Below are 10,913 nucleotides of genomic sequence, written 5' to 3'. Positions count from 1 at the left end.
AAATGTTTTTTTTTTTTTTTTTTTTTTTTTTTTTGTGGGCTTTGATTTTTTTTTTTTTTTCCTTCTTCAGTTTCCATCCCATGGTATGTGCTATGGAGACTGATTATGCAGACTATTTCTGTAAGATATGGCCAAGTGTATAATTTCCTCCTTGCTCTCATTCCAGGAGAAACATTTTAAGTTTTGCCCTCCTCCTGGAATGCCTTCAGATTCCCTTTGATTTTGAATTTTTTTCATTCCTCTTATCCTTCTTTAGATTCTGTTTCAAAACACAGATCTGCTTCTCATTTTTTTGAAGTATCATGGTTAATTTCTGTCTTTTTTCACACTTTGTTAAAATGAGAGGATGAATTTAATACTTGCCCTCAGCACTTAGCTTTATCTCCCTAGGACACTGTATATAGCTCCTGTGGCATTTGAATTGCTCTGAAGTTGAGGATCCCTTGGATTATATGGGAGCTGTGAGCAGTATAGCCAGCACACTCAGGAAGGAGGAAATGAAGATACAGTAACTCTGTTACTTTTCTTTTTTTCAGTTCTACTAGGCAACTCTGCTTGTGGTTGGAGGGAAAGCTGACAGTACAGTCTTCTGGGACGCCTCTGAACTTTGGCTAAGAAATGACAGATATTAAATGCTTTGTTTTTAAAATGCAGAACTCTTAAATGTATGTGATCAAATTCAAATATACTATGTTGAAGCATGTAGACAAGAGGAAAACCAAAACAAATTCTCCTTCCCCCATTTCATTTTGAAATTTTTTCCTGTTTATAATCTGAGAGTGGTTCTGAAACTGGGGTGATTTTTGTCTTTCCTCCCCAGGAGACATTTGAAGACAGTTGTGGTTGTCATTTTGGGGGAGGGGGTGCTCCTGGCACCTAGTGGATGGAGGGCAGGAGTGCTGCTAACCATCCACAGTGCACAGGACAGCCTACCACAGCAAAGACTCATCTGGCTCAAAATACTGGCAGTGCTGACACTGATAAACTCTGTTCTAAACTGTTATTTTTTTCTGTATATGAGTGTTTTGCCTGCATGTATGTAAGTGTATCACATGTGTGCAGTGCCGGTGGAGGCTGTTGGACCCCCTGTAACTGGAGTTACAGAAGGTTGTTAGCTGCCACATGGGTTCTGGGACCTGAACTCAGGTCCTGTGCAAGAGCAGCCAGTGCTCTTAGCTGCTAAGCATCCCTCTGGCCCCTAAACGCTTAATTTTTAAAAGCATGAATTTATTGAAAAAACTGTGCACTCCCACCCCTCAGGGTCAGTCATCTAAGTTTTACCAGTGCAGGATATTGATGATCTCCATGTGACTCTGTAGTGCAAGTTTTGATTATCTTTTTGTTGTTGTTGTTAATTATTTAATAACCACACACTTAGAAGAAGCATTTCATTACAACAGCATTGACATATTCAATAACAATTTCTGAACTAAGATGCATCTTTTTCAGAATTGGCTGTAAATTTTTAGGTTTACAGTTGAATTATTAGTTATACAATATTGTACTCAGTATAAACCCTCTAAGACGTAAAGTTAAATGAGGTTTTAACCTTTAAAAAAGATCTCCATTTCATTATTAAAATAGTTTCATACAGAAAAATTCATTTTCAATGCAATTGACATTAAGATGTTTCCACATACTTTTCTAGTCTCTATATATCTGATTATTACTAGTGATAGTCGGTTACTTTCTGAGCTCCTTGGCATCTGAGCATGGATATAAAGTCATCAGGTAGATTTTAGTGCTGATTATCTTTTAAGTTTAGGATGTGATTAAATTAGGAAAGAGATTATGCACATTATTTTCTTCTATTATACTTGAAATATTTTGCTGACTTATGAATAAACTTTCCAGTGACCTGCTTTGATAGTCTACTTTGATAGACTGTTCATGTTCATGAACATGATGAATAATTGGTCAGGGTGTCAAGTTTGTGTTTGCTTTGATCTGGTATTCTCTGCTGTAATATTCACCTTTATGATATTTCTTTTTATCCTTATTTAAATTCTTGCGCTGTATGGCTGTGGGATATGCATGCCTGCAAGTTTGTATCATATAGATATGAAGACGTGCAGTCCCTGAATGATTTCAAGGTTCATAGTTTTCAAAAATGATATCTCTTGTCTGCCTTAAAAAATGATTTCTTCTAGTATAATTTTCTTGAGAATAATTAGCTGGATCTTGGTTATCATTACATTCATGTAGGTTATAGCAAGTAATTTTCTGTACTCTCTTAGAGACATTTGCCTTTTTTAAGGGCAAATCTTTGTTATAGTTAATAAATACTTACCTTGTTTTGAACTTTTAAGAAAGTTAACTCAGCCCACTAAGTTGAGAATTACAGTGAAACTCTTACAGTGAGTAACACTATACCATTCAGAAAGAAATTCTGATGTCATTCCCATAACAAGTATGCAAATCAGCTTCACATTGGTGCACACCTCCTCATAACCTCCTCCTGACATTTTCACCTTCTTGGTCCACAAGACTTGCTGAGTTTAAGACACAGAACAATATTATAGCAAATGAAAATTTAAATTTCCGAATTACTCCTTTGCATTCTAAGACTTTATTTTATCGAATTTTTATATTACAAGTACTTTTATTTCTCATCTTTTAAATTAGTGATTGGCTTTCTCTTCATGCCTTCCTCAGATTGTAGTTAGGTATGGTTGGTAATATTTGATACTGCAGTCACTGGTTTTGCTTATACACCTTCAGTCTTTGGATTGTTAAACTCGCTACTTCTTTCCAATTCCTTTCATTATAGTTCTTTTTTTCTCTTCTTTGTCTATTCCTCCTAAAACTCCTCTGCCCACTTCTGTACTTCCCTATAGGATACCTGCTTGCTAGCAGACTCACTTGCTAAGTAAGCATCAAGGATACATTAAGAGGCTCACTCATGGTTAAATGAAAACATTGAGTCTAGAATGCTTAAAGCCCGACAGCCTTTCCCTTCTTCTTTCATTTGCCGGTTTCTGGACTACCACACATATTTAGGAGCAGTATTGCTCTCTAAAGTCAAATGGTTTGTATTGCAGATTGCTCCTATTTTCTTTATCATAGTCAGATTTTCCTTAACTCTTTGCTGTCTTTAAAAAATTCTTTCTTCTTCTTACTCACTGTCTGTTTAAGCCCAAAATTTGACCAAACTTCTGAGTGTATTTATTGCCACTAATAGGCTCACATTAGACTTCTCTTTGGTAGATGTAATTCTGTTAGGTTATAACAGTCCTGTCTAGACAAAACATTGATTTCAAATTGAGTATTGAAGATGAAAGTTCCAGGAATAGTGTGTTGAGGAAGAAGGCAAGAAAACTGTTGTAGATACCAATTGACTTTCCGTCAGTCTTTGACTAGATTTCTGTTAGTCACTTTTGTATATACCCAGTACATCTAGGGGGACTTAAAGGAATTATGTTGAGGTTGAATTTCATGAACTGTTAGATTGGTAGCCTTAGGAGAAAAATTTGGGAGGTTCTTGGATAGTGAACAAAAATGTGGTCACAGCCTGTCACCAGTAGGCATAGTGACAAGTACCTATAAAGTGATGTGAATAACGCTCATCTGCCCTAGCTGGGTGCTCAGCTGGCATGCTCTGGTGAAGACTTTGCTTGGTGGGAATTTTAAGGTGCCCATTAGAATGTAATCATTGTGAAATCAAGGGATGGATTTTAATCCTTTTGTATTATACATAACCAACTTGTTTACTAAGCAAAATGAGTCCATAAACAAAATAAACAGATCGCCATTAAAAAAAAAAAATTGGGTTCTTGTGCCAGCACTGTCTAGCTCATCTGCCATTTTCTCTCACCTGAATTTCAGCTAAGAGTACTTAATTCTTTGTCACTGCTTCTACTTTTTTCGAATCCACATGGCTTCCATTAAAAAATAAATCTGAGGCTGTGTCAGGTGGTGCATGCTTGCATTCCCAGCACTTGGGAGGTAGAGGCTGGAGGATCTCTGCAAGTGTCATGTTGACCTGGTCTACATAGTAAGACCCTGTCTCAAAAGAGCAATAAATAAACAGATACATAACAAAAAATAAGAAGACAGTCAACACATCTGAACATGTTGTTCTTGCTTTCCCTCACTGGCAGTGGCCTGTGGCATAATGGCATCATTTAGTTCTTGCCTGTTTTTTCTAACCTCTTGGTTAGGAGTATGCACTCCGTAGCCCTTCTTTGGTTTAGATACTGGCTTCACAGCTAAACTTCAGTCAGACTTACTTCATTTTCCTGCACCTCAGTTTTCTTACCTACAAGATAGGGATGTTAATAGTGCCTACCTCAGAGAGTGAGTTGATACTTAAATGGCACCTGAGCACTAGTATTTTGCTGAGGCTCTTCTTCAGGATGAGTTCTGTATTCCAGTCATAGAAGCTCAAAATGCAGTTTTCTGAATGTGTTGCCTTACTATACACCACGTGGTGCTTTTATACCTGCTATTTCTTCATCCTTTACCTGGCTAACTAACTCCTGTCTTTTTAAAAAATATTTTATTTATTATTATTATTTTTTAAATGTGTATGAGTGTATTGCCTGAATGTATGTAAGTGCAACTGTGTTGTGCAGTGCTTTCGGAAGTCAGAAGAATGGGCTAGATTCCTGTGGAACTGGAGTTATGGACAGTTGTTAGCCGCCATGTGGATACTGGGAATCTGTCCTCTGTAAGAGCAGGCAGTGCTCTTAACCGCTGAGTCATCTGTCCAGCCCCCTTCTGTCATTTTTTAAGACAGAGAAGTGTTGCCCTATAGACAAACTTTCTGCTCTAACCCATATTGAGATAGTTGCATTCTGTTCTTTTATTCTTTCGAAGTGACCTTGATTTCCGTAATTCCTCTAAATGTTTACTTGCTTCTTTCCACTTTAAACTAGTATAGATGTTTATATTCCTGTCTTTACTTTTTGAAGACTATCCATAGACCCCATGTCTAGAACCTGGTACACAGTAGGTTTTCAGCAAATGTTTATTGAATGAATGTAATGAAATAGTTTCACTTCTCTGGTCTATAGATTTCCTCTTATGTTACAAAGTAATGAACTTTGGTTAGATGACCTCTAAAAGCTTTGTGACTATAATTTTGGGATTAGATTACAGTAGTGACATTAAGAAAAAAAATGTTTTGCTAGTGATTGTTTTGCTCTCACTTTAAATTTATTGTTTTTAATTCGTAGATTAATCTTTTTATAATTTGAATTATATAGATTTAGAAAGGATCTTAGATATCTTCAAGTTCAGTGGATTTCAGACTTTTAAAACCATAATCCACAAAAGAATTATATATTCTGTTCATGACTTAGTTCCCATGTGGTTGTGTTTCTGTGTTTATATGCTTGTGTGTATGTGATACACATACAGAATAAAATTTCATGAATTATTTACACTTACTGCTTCTACTTATAAATAAAAAAGACATTTTAATTTCCTTTTATATTCAACTTAATCTAAAAATGTTGAATATGACCCATTAATTGAGCAACCAACAAATAGATTGTAAACTTCTAAAACACTGACCTGGTTTAATGATCTCCTGTTTTCTCTACTTGTACTGTCTAAATGAGATGGAAATATGTACCAAAAATATGCAGAAAGATATAGCCATAAATTACTTTATAATAGAGAATGTGTGTAGAGTGTAGAGAATACTGCTCCCAGGGGGAGAACTTGGACCTACCAGTGCTGAGCTCTTCTTTCTTCTGGACGTGTTGGACAAATTAAACATATTAGGAAGATGCTAAAATAGAATTAGATAGTAATTTGGGGAAGTTTGAAATTTTTCATTTAGGAAAGACTTATTATAGGAAATAGATCCTGATACTTGGGAGGGGGTAACACTTTAGGAAGTTAAAAAGGATATTTATGGTAATGCAAAGGAAAAGGCACAAAAGAACATCAGAAACGCTGATGACACTTGAGCGTAAACTTGACCATGGTTGGAAACCAAAATGGGATAGAGGAATCTTGACCTCTGAGGAAAGGATTGATGTGCTGAAGAAGGTTTATACTTGCTTAAAGATGTAGGAACGTTTCAGCTGAGGGGATAGTCCAAGTGGAAGTAATAAAAACTGAGGCAAGGTAGGGGTGCATGATACAGTTTGCTGAACACCCCAATCCACGTATGTGGCGTATAGGACACAGAAGCAAAGGTAGATACAACACTACTAAATAAAACTGGTAAATAACTAACAAGCCAGAAGGAAATAGAGATATTTTAATGACTAAATAAAATGTCCAGACAGATATGGATTTAAACAATAAACATGACTGAAAATATACACGTGGAGTTAGAAAGACAAAAGGGTACACAACAACACAACATTTTGTGTTCTTTTATTTACTCATTTATTTTTAAAATATTTTATTTATTTTTATTTTATGTGTATGAGTATATTGCCTGCATGTATGTGAGTGCACCCATGTCGTACAATGCTGCGGAGGTCAGAAGAGGGCTTCAGATTCCCCTGGAACTGGAATTAAGGATGGTTCACAGCCGCCATGTGGGTGCTGGGAATCAAACCCGGGACCTCTGCAAGAGCAGTCAGTGCTCTTAACTGCTGAGCCAGCTCTCCAGCCCCTATTTATTTATTTTTTTTAAAAAAATACTTATTTGGGGGCTGGAGAGATGGCTCAGCAGTTAAGAACACTGGTTGTTCTTGAAGAAGACCCAGGTTTGAATCCCAGCATTCACGTGGCAGCTAACAACTGTCTGTAACTCCAGTTCCAGGGGATCCAACAGCCTCTTCTGACCTCTGCAGACATGGCACAACACAGGTGCACTTACCTACATGCAGGCAATACATGCATACACATACACATTTTTTGTGCACCCGTGTCGTGCAATGCCTGCGGAGGTCACAAGACAGCATCAGATACCCTGGAACTGGAGTTAGCGATGGTTCTTTAGCCACCCTGTGGATGCTGGGAATCGAACCTGGGTCTTCTGCAAGAGCATCCTGCTCTTAAACGCTGAGCCATCTCTCCAGCCCCACATTTGATGTTCTTTTTTGGGGCAGACACTGAGATTATGTCTCTAATGTAATGTCTGGTAAAATAATTTTGAGCATTAATAGCTCAGTTTGTACTTAGGTAGTAGTTACATTTCAATAGTTCTGTCATATCTCCAATTGGTGATCTACTGTCTATTCTAAATTTATGTGAGGCATTTTCTTTATAGTAGTAACCAATACTGTTTGTTCTACAGAAGTAAACTGAGTTGCTTTGCCTAAGTGGGTGTGTGCTATTCATGCCTAAAGCCTGCCTGTTTCTCTGCCCATGCTTTTGGATGTTATAGAAAATGGTTTTTCTTTGTCTAGAGTTATACTGGGAATCACTTTATTTCCTGATGTTGCTGAAACATATACATATAAAGCAAGAAGATAGTTTCTAGATTAGAAGGACTGACTGCACATGTGACTGTGGATTGTTTTAGAACTAGACTTCATATAATGATATATATATTGATTTTATTTGACTATTATAAATTTTGGAGCTTTATAAATGATAAAGCTCATTCCTAGTTAGGATTACTGACTTTAAAACTTATATTTGATAGAAATGATACTGCTGGTGTGGTAGCTCACACATGTGATCCTAGCACTTGAGAGGCTGAGAGGTAGGAAGATTGCCGTGAGATCAAGACCAGCCTGCACTACATAGTGAGTTGTGGGCCATTCTGGTCTTCAAAGTAAGCCCTGATCCACCCCACCCCCCACCCAACTTGATAACGTTATTAGGAAAAAAAAATCTGTTGCTCACAACTTTTTGATTATAGGTTGTAAATCAAACTTGTTCTAATCAAACAATTCAAGAGGAAGGGGAATGGGTAAGTCAGGGGCTCTTAGAAAGTTTCTAAAACTCCAAGATTACATTTTTAAGCTTCTAAACGAAGATGTATTAAATGAAATATAGCACATAACCCAGTAGCTACTCCAGAGTAGCATTCACATTGGTCAATTATCTCTGAGTATAATTTAGAAGGACATAATGTTAAAATATAGGTTCATTTCTTGGGAAATACTTCAAAAATTGTTCATATTATCGTTTAATGTGAAATACTATTCAAACTGATACAAAGAAAATAGTATAGAGTGCCAGAGAGATGCTAGAATTAGTGAGAACCTTCAGATATTGTGGTTCTTTACTAGGATTTCTTTAAAATCTTCTTGTTCTAGCATGCATTAAGAATAATATTGGAGCAGGAAGATTTATGTTGAGTTTGAGGCCAGCCTGGACTGTATAGTGAATACCAAGGCTAGCTTGGCCTATATATAGAAAAACCCTGTCTCAGAAAATCAAAAAATAGAAACAAAACATTGGAATAAATCTTCATCTATCTGATGGAATTTAAAATATTTTTCTTGGACACATGCATTTAAATTTTAGGTATTTTTAAACTTTTTATATAGAAGTTTAAAAGATTCTCAAGTCTGTTTTTAGGTGCCAAGCTACTTAAGTTTTGAAGGAACAGTTGGTCAAATTTCCTTTTCCTTTGAGACAGGATCTCATGTAGACTAGGCTGGCCTAAAACTTGTGAGAATGGCCTGAAACTTCTGATCCTCCTGCTTCTACCACCAAGTACTAGGCTATTGCTATGCCCTTCCGGTTGGTTTTTTGAGTGTGTGTTACCAGTGCATGTGCATGTGGATGCCAGAGCATGCCTTTGGGTATCTTTCTCTATTTTTATTCTCTTTATTACCTTGAGACAGGGTCTCTCAGCGAACTAGATGCTCAAATGCATGCTGTTTTGTTTTAGCTAGGCTGGCTGGCTAGGGAGCTCTCTGGATCTGGCTGTCTTTGCCTCCTAATGTTGGGATTGTAAGCATGCTCAGCCATGCCTGGCTTTTTGTATGGGTGCTAGGGATTCAAACTCAGGTCCTCATGCTTATAAGGCAAAGAGTTACCCACTAAGCCATCTTCGTAGGTCCCCAGTTATTCACATTTTAAAAGTCAGTATTTTGTAGGCTGGGGATGTAGCTCAGTTGGTAAAATGTTTGCCTGCCATTCCTGGAATTCTGGGTTCAGTTCCTTACATAAAGGGTGTGTTAACACAGGCTTGCAATCCCAGGACTAGATGTTGGAGGACCAGAAGTTCAAGGTCATCCTTGACTACACAGTGAGTTCGAGATCAGCCTGAGGTACATGAGACCCTGTCTCAAAAAATCCCAAACAAACAAAATATCAGTACTTTAAATGTGGTGTAATCTTTTGGGCTAAAACTTTAGAGTATGTCATTCAAACTCCTTTTTTACTGACTCTCTTGACCTTTAACAACCTTAAGACCTCATTTTACTCATTCCTAAATTAAAGTGGATCATAAAGATACTGTTCATTTAACAGATGAATTTTGAACACCATGTTCAACTTGGTGCAACAGTGAGCAGTATAGATATGATTATGTCCCTGTGGAGCTACAGTTGTAAAGTACATAGTCAAAATGAATCAAATAATTGCACATTGCTGTATGTACTGCCAGAAGTTGAGAGCTACAGAGAGGCTAACACTTTATCCCACATCAAATGTGACCATCTCTGTCTACCTTATGTATCTCCCTATTTATTTATCCATTCCCCTACTACAGAGCAAGCTCAGTGGAGGAGGGGTGATGTTCCTTTATCATAATACCCTGGGATTTAACACTGTTCTTGGCACAAAGTGGAAGTTCAGCAGATAAAATTCAACTGGTCGCCTGAAGAAATGCTGGGAAGCGACTGAAGATAGAGGGAAGGGTAAGATCAGACAGGACTGTAACAGGAGAAGGAGTTGGAATAATAAACAGAGGGTAGTGGCAAGTAAAAGATTTAAGGAGAAACTAGATTTGATTTAGATGGTAAGATCATTTTTTGGCATCTGTTTGAAAAATAACCAGGAAGTGTGTGGGAGTGAAGAGGGAGGAGACCAGCTAGCAGCCTGCCTCAGTGTAAGCTGGAGAGACTGTTCCAGGTCCCTTCTAGTTTTGTACAATATTTGGTTATATTCTAAAGCTTGTCTACACTTACCAGTCTTCTAGTACTTTTAAAAATCACCTTACTTTTTTTCAGTTTGTCATTACTTAAACCAAGCACAAATCAGGCTGCTTATGTACATGAGGTCTTTGAATACAGTGTCTCAATGAACAAAGAAACCCAGAAAAGAGATGCTAAAATCCAGGGTAGCAGTTATGCAATTTTTGTTATAGATTTGTATCTTTGAATTTTGTGCATTGGCTATTTTATCTTCTTATTTACTTCAACTTTCTTTTCTCTTCAAATACTTTTTTTTTTTAAAAACAAATATGTTATTGCCTTACTAGTTTAAGCATGTAAGGTGCTGTTTGATTGATGATGGAAGATTCAGAAGTAAAAATACAATTACATTTCCTATCTTAATTTTTAGAAATTTATCTTAGAAATTTATCTTCTTAGAAATTTATCTTTCAGGTGATGAAAATCTTACATAAAGGCTGAAAGGATAAATAGTTAATACTTTGAGCTGATAGTTTTACTCCTGGCTGTAGTCTCTAACTTGGTAGTGAGCTTGGTATTTTTATTTGGAGACATTTCAAGCCTCTACTGTTGGAGGTGGGTGTGCTTGGTGCAGGAAAACCACCTTTATTATAGCAGAAGTTCAGCAGCAGCATCTTGGGTAGGAAAAAAATTTCTATTAACAGTAGTGGGCAATAGTGAAACCAGTGGAGACATGGCATTTTACTAAATTTAAAACCTATAATGGTGGCTGCCTCTTCTTGGTTCCGTTTGGTTTATTTATGAAGCAGGTAAAGCTAGCTATCTTTAGTAGTGCCCTCCACCCAAAAAGTATAGTTTCACTTTTTTAAATAATTTAGGACATTCTATATGTCCTTTACCTTAGGTAAAATAGTTTTGAAAAAGAACTGGCTGCCAGACTTTGTGTTACCTGCTAGTAGAGTTTAATGC

The 10,913-nt window shown here is 36.9% G+C and overlaps 1 protein-coding gene across 2 annotated transcripts in view; it reads left to right on the top strand.

Annotated features, from left to right (window-relative positions):
- Nucleotides 1-10,913, top strand: part of Acvr2a (activin A receptor type 2A) — a 91,794-nt gene that overhangs the window by 2,752 nt on the left and 78,129 nt on the right. The gene's annotated exons all lie outside the window — the stretch shown is intronic.

This window comes from Nannospalax galili, unplaced genomic scaffold (genome assembly GCF_000622305.1).
Source record: "Nannospalax galili isolate Female #2095 unplaced genomic scaffold, S.galili_v1.0 scaffold87, whole genome shotgun sequence".
In the NCBI taxonomy this organism is placed as follows: Eukaryota; Metazoa; Chordata; class Mammalia; order Rodentia; family Spalacidae; genus Nannospalax; species Nannospalax galili.
The sequence above is the reverse complement of the archived record's forward strand: the minus strand, read 5'-3'. Positions and strand labels throughout refer to the sequence as shown.